We start from the raw sequence: 6,431 nt of genomic DNA on the forward strand, positions 1-6,431 counted from the left end.
AACCAGGGAGGCGAAGGTTGCAGTGAGCTGAGATTGCGCCCCTGCACTCCAGCTTGGGCATCAGCTGTCTCAAAATAAAAAAATAAATAAATAATGAATGTCTGTCCAATTCAAGCTCGTTATTTAAAGAGCAGACCATACCTGCTCCCTCCATGACTTCTCTTACCCCCTCTAAAACTGCTGCCAGCAGGGCAGTAATGACGCAGTTGGTATCTTTGCGATATTTGCTGATATTGACCCCTCCCTTCTTGAAAATTCTGCCTTATTTGGTTTGTGTGACCTCACTGCCTGTGGAGTTTCTCTTCCCACTGAGTACTCTTTTTCAGACCCATAGATTGGTTTCTAGCCAGCTTTCTTGCTATGCCTTCATGTTGATATAACTCTGGACTCCACTCTTCTCACTTGATTCTCTACCTTAGTACTTGTCTCCTTTATTGGGGCTTCAGTTACTGCAGCTATGAGACAGCCACACTCCGAACCCATAAATCTTTGGGTAATGATTGACTCTGCCAGAGTGTCTTTTAGGCAACCTAAACTGATCATTTCCAAGGTTGAACATATCGTCTCCAATAGAGTCAGTTCTTTTTGACATAACCCAGTCAGGAGAATAATTCCTAAGACTGGATCAAGGCTTCTCTCTCTCCCAACTCCACCAATCTCTTGCCAAATTCTTTTATTTCTACTTTTTTTTTTTTTTTTTTTTTTTCAGAGATAGCATCTTGGTCTGTCACCCAGGCTGGAGTGCAGTGGTGTAGTCACAGCTCACTGCAGCCTTGAACTCCTAAACTCAAGTGATCCTCTTGCTTTAGCCTCCAGAGTAGCTAGGACTATAGGTGTGTGCCACCAGGCCTGGCTAATTAAGAAAAAAAAATTTGTGTGTGGTGATCTGGTGATCTTGCTATGTTGCCCAGGCTGTCTCAAACTCCTGGCCTTGAGGGATCCTCCTACCTCAGCCTCTCAAAATGTTGGCATTACAGGTATGAGCCACCACACCCAGCCCTTATTTCTACCTTTTAAACTACTGAGTCTCAAACTTTGATCTCTGAATCCTTTTACGCTCTTAAAAATCATTGGGTATCTCAAAGAGGCTCCATGTAAATGAGCCATATTTATAGATATTTACCATACTAGAAGCTAAAATAAAAAATTAAAATATTTATTTAAAATAATAAACCCATCACATATTGACATAAGTAATAAACCCACCACATATTTATAAGAATCACAGACTGACACATTAACACTGACATTTCCATTAGAAAACTATTTTCCAAAACCAAAAACTGAGAAGAGTTGCATTGTTTTACATTTTTGTAAATCTCTTAATGTCTGCTTAGCAGAAGGAACTGAATTACAATATCTGCTTCTGTTGCAATATATTCAATTGCAACCAAAATGCAATGATTTTTTTGAAGTATACAGAGAAAAATTCATCCTCAAACAGATAAGTAGATAGAAAAGGTAGGGGTGTCTTAACATCTTTTTTAGGTAATTGTAGATAGTTCTTTTGTTGCTACCCCAAAGCTCAACAAGTGGTAGTTTCTTAAAGGTTAGCTATAAAGTAGATTCTGAAACCATATCAGTGAATTTTTTATACTCTGTTATATTAAAATCTACTGGGTTATTTTATACTTTGAATGAATCTTTTACTCCTTAATGCATGACGTTGTGACATTGTGTACTGGGCTTTGGAAATTTTGTTCACTGAGTCATGCATATCTTCCTGGCATTGACCCATTTCTCTCTAAATGTCAAATAATCATATTTGATGTTTGCACTACTGTATTGCTTTGTAGGGCTGCTATAACAGAGTACCACAAATTGTGTGGTTTATAGTAACAGAAATCTATTCTGTCATATTTCCGAAGGCTGGAAGTCTGAGGTGAAGATACTGGCAGGGTAGTTTCCTCCTTAAAGGGCCAAAGGAGAATCCCTTCATGCCGCTGTCTGAGTTTCTGGTGGTGGCGTGAAGCGCTTGGTATTTCTTGGCTTGTAGCTGCATTACATCAATTTCTGTCTCTTTCTTCACAGGCCTACTTCCTTGGGTGTGGCTACATCTCTGTATCCAAATTTACACTCATAACACCAGTTCATAGAATTCAGGGCCTCCTCTAATCCAGTATGACCTCATGGTAACTCAAGTGTATCTGAAAACCCTGTTCTCCGAGGTCACAATCACAGATATTAAAAAATTAGGACTTCAACGTGTCTTTTTTGGAGCCACAATTCAACCCACAGCAACCATTAGTGTCATCAGAAAAATGTTCAAGAATTGGGAAGCTGTCAGATTCACGGGGTGGATACAAGTCTTCCAAAATCTAATCTTTACCCGAAAGCTTAGATTTCATCATTGGCAAAAAATACAACTGGTAACAAACACTAAAACAAAAACTAGAAAAATTTGTTATTACTGAAGTGAGAGGTTCACTTTGTTGACTTTTAAGAAAACGTCTCCCAAATGTGCAAGTCTGATAACCCGAGTTTATACTAGTAATTTTCTTTCAGGTGAAATCATATTTACCATACTAGAAGTTAAAAGTATGGTAAAACTTTTAACATACAAGTTTTTTTCATGTTCCATGAGAAAAAAAAAACCAGTTAGTTCAGTTCTTAACTACAAAAGCACTTTTCCTTGGGACAAACATCATATTTTACTCTGCAACTGAAATGCCTTGTATGTCCTTCATATATTGTATCACACAGAGTATTAAAAGGTTGTGGGCGCAGTGGCTCACGTCTGTAATCCCAGCATTTTGAGAGACTGAGGCAGGCAGATTACTTGAGCCCAGGAGTTTGACACCAATCTGGGCAACAGAGTGAGACCCTGTCTTTACAAAACAAACAAACAAAAATTAGCTGGGCCTGGTGGTGCATGCCTGTGGTCCCAACTACCAGGAAGGCTGAGGTGGGAGAATCGCTTGAGCCCAGGTAGTCAAAGCTGCAGTGAGCGGAGATTACACCACTGCACTCCAGCCTGAGCAATAGAGCAAAAACCCACCTCAAAAAAAAAAAAAAAAAAAAAGTAGGCTGGTGATTCAGGAATGATAGAAAAAAAAGAAAAGAAAAGAAAGAAAAGGATATGTACTCAAAGGTCAAGACTTAATAAAACTTTTTTTTTTTCTCTGTGAGTTGATGGTGGTGAAGCATGCAAGACCACTAGTGGACTTTAGTGCCTCATCGTACTAAGACACTAACAGTTTTACCCATTATTTCTTTTGCACTATTAGTGCAAATATCAATACAGTGAAAAACCCAAATATGATCTTACTGTAATTGTGAAAATAGTTGTGACCTCATGGACCCCCCTGAAAGTGTCTGTAGACCCCATTTTGATAACCACAGTTCTAAATAACTCTCCACCAACTCTGCCTTAGGACTCATCAGTTCTTAGGAAGACTATTATAGTGCCAGTTCTCTCTCTCTCTCTCTCCAGAGTTGTCCCCTTCTGTCAGTCTTCCATACAGCCAGAGTGAGCTTTCAGAAAAGTATCAGTGGAACATTCTTCTGCTTAATACCCGTCAGTGAGTTCCCACTGACCTTAAGGTCCAAACTCCTTAGCAAAGGGCATATAATGTAAACTCTTCATCTAGCAATGACTTATGTTTTCCACCTATTCTCCAGCCACATTCTCCACATATCTTCCAATTCAGCCAGACCACTTCTCTTAATCTATCATGCTGTTCTCCCTGACAGCAATACCCTCATCTCATCACTTCTTATCTGGCTAAATCTTTACTTAGTCTTTAAAAGTCAACTTCTGTTACGTCTTCCAGGAAGACATCCTGGATCATCTTCCTGGTTCATCAACAGGATCAGCAGATTTTCCTTCTCTATATTTCCGTGCCATCATGGGCTTAGTTCTATTGCAGCAATTTTTTTTTTTTTTTTTTTTTTTTTTGAGACGGAGTCTTGCTCTGTTGCCCAGGCTGGAGTGCAGCGGCGCGATCTTGACTCACTGTAAATTCCACCTCCCAGGTTCAAGCAAATCTCCAGCCTCATCCTCCCAAGTAGTTGGGACTACAGGCACACACCACCATGTCCAGCTACTTTTTTTTTGTATTTTTAAAAATTGTTATACTTTAAGTCCTGGGGTACATGTGCAGAACGTGCAGGTTTGTTACATATGTATTCATGTGCCATGGTGGTTTGCTGCACCCATCAACCCATAATCTATATTAAGTATTTCTCCTAATGCTATCCCTTCTTTACCTGCAATCTCTGACAGGTCCCAGTGTGTGATACCCTCCCTGTGTCCATGTGTTCTCATTGTTCAACTACCACTTATGAGTGAGAACATGTGGAGTTTGGTTTGCTGTTCTTGTGTTAGGTTGCTGAGAATGATGGTTTCCAGCTTCATCCATGTCCCTACAAAGGACGAAAACTCATCCTTTTTTAAGGCTGCATAGTATTCCATGGTGTATATGTGCCACATTTTCTTTATCCAGTCTGTCATTGATGGGCATTTGGGTTGGTTCCAAGTCTTTGCTATTGTGAACAGTGCCACAATAAACATACGTGTGCATGTTTCTTCATAGTAGAATGATTTATAATCCTTTGGGTATAAACCCAGTAATGGGATTGCTGGGTCAAATAGTATTTCTACTTCTAAATCCTTCAGGAACCACCACACTGTCTTCTACAATGGTTAAACTAATTTACACTCCCATCAACAATGTAAAAGCATTCCTATTTCTCCACACCCTCCCCAGCATCTGTTGTTTCCTGACTTTTTAATGATTGCCATTCTAATTGGCATGAGACGGTATCTCATTGTGGTTTTGATTTGCATTTCTCAAATGACCAGTGATGATGAGCTTTTTTTCATATGTTTGTTGGCTGCATAAGTGTCTTCTTTTGAGGAGTGTCTGCTCATATCCTTTGCCCACTTTTTGATGGGGTTGTTTTTTTCTTGTAAATTTGTTAAAGTTCATTGTAAATTCTGGATATTAGCCCTTTGTCAATGGATAGATTGCAAAAATTTTCTCCTATTCCGTAGGTTGCCTGTTCACTCTGATGATAGTTTCTTTTGCTGTGCAGAAGCTCTTTAGTTTATTAGATCCCATTTGTCAATGTTGGCTTTTGTTGCCATTGCTTTTGGTGTTTTAGTCATGAAGTCTTTGCCCATGCCTATGTCCTACATGGTATTGCCTAGGTTTTCTTCTAGGGTTTTTATGGTTTTAGGTCTTATGTTTAAGTCTTTAATTCATCTTGACTTAGTTTTTGTATAAGGTATAAGGAAGGGACCCAGTTTCAGTTTTCTGCATATGGCTAGCCAGTTTTCCCAATACCATTTATGAAATAGGGAATCCTTTCTCCATTGCTGGTTTTTGTCAGGTTTGTCAAAGATCAGATGGTTGTAGATGTGTAGTATTATTTCTGAGGCCTCTGTTCTGTTCCATTAGTGTATGTATCAGTTTCAGTACCAGTACCATGCTGTTTTGGTTACTGTAGCCTTGTAGTATAGCTTGAAGTCAGGCAACCTGATGCCTCCAGCTTTGTTCTTTTTGCTTAGGATTGTCTTGGCAATGTGGGCTCTTTTTTAGTTTCATATGAAATTCATAGCAGTTTTTTTTCTAACTCTGTGAAGAACATCAATGGTAGCTTGATGCGGATAGCTTTGAATCTATAAATTACTTTGGGCAGTGTGGCCGTTTTCATGATATTGATTCTTCTTATCCACGAGCATGGAATGTTCTTGCATTTGTTTGTGTCCTTTATTATATCATTGAGCAGTGGTTTGTAGTTCTCCTTGAAGAGGCCCTTCACATTCCTTATAAGTTGGATTCGTAGGTATTTTATTCTCTTCGTAGCAATTGTGAATGTCTCTCTGTTTGTCTGTTATTGGTGTATAGGAATGCTTGTGATTTTTGTACATTGATTTTGTATCCTGAGACTTTGCTGAAGTTGCTTATCAGCTTAAGGAGATATTGGGCTGAGATGATGGGGTTTTCTAAATATACAATCACGTAATCTGCAAACAGAGACAATTTGACTTCTTCATGTCCTAATTCAATACCCTTTATTTCTTTCTCTTGCCTGATTGCCCTGGCCAGAACTTCCAATACTATGTTGAATAGGAGTGGTAAGACAGGGCATGTTTGTCTTGTGCCGGTTTTCAAAGCGAATGCTTCCAGTTTTTGCCCATTCAGTATGATATTGGCTGTGGGTTTGTCATAAATAGCTCTTATTATTTTGAAATACGTTCCATCAATGCCGAGTTTATTGAGAGTTTTTAGCATGAAAGACTGTTAAATTTTATTGAAGGCCTTTTCTGCATCTATTGAGATAATAATGTGGTTTTTGTCATTGGTTCTGTTTATGTGATGGATTACGTTTATTGATTTGCATATGTTGAACCAGCCTCACATCCCAGGAATGAAGCTGACTTGATCGTGGTGGATAAGCTTTTTAATGTGCCGCTGGATTTGGTT

Source organism: Piliocolobus tephrosceles, chromosome 2 (genome assembly GCF_002776525.5).
Source record: "Piliocolobus tephrosceles isolate RC106 chromosome 2, ASM277652v3, whole genome shotgun sequence".
Lineage (NCBI taxonomy): Eukaryota > Metazoa > Chordata > Mammalia > Primates > Cercopithecidae > Piliocolobus > Piliocolobus tephrosceles.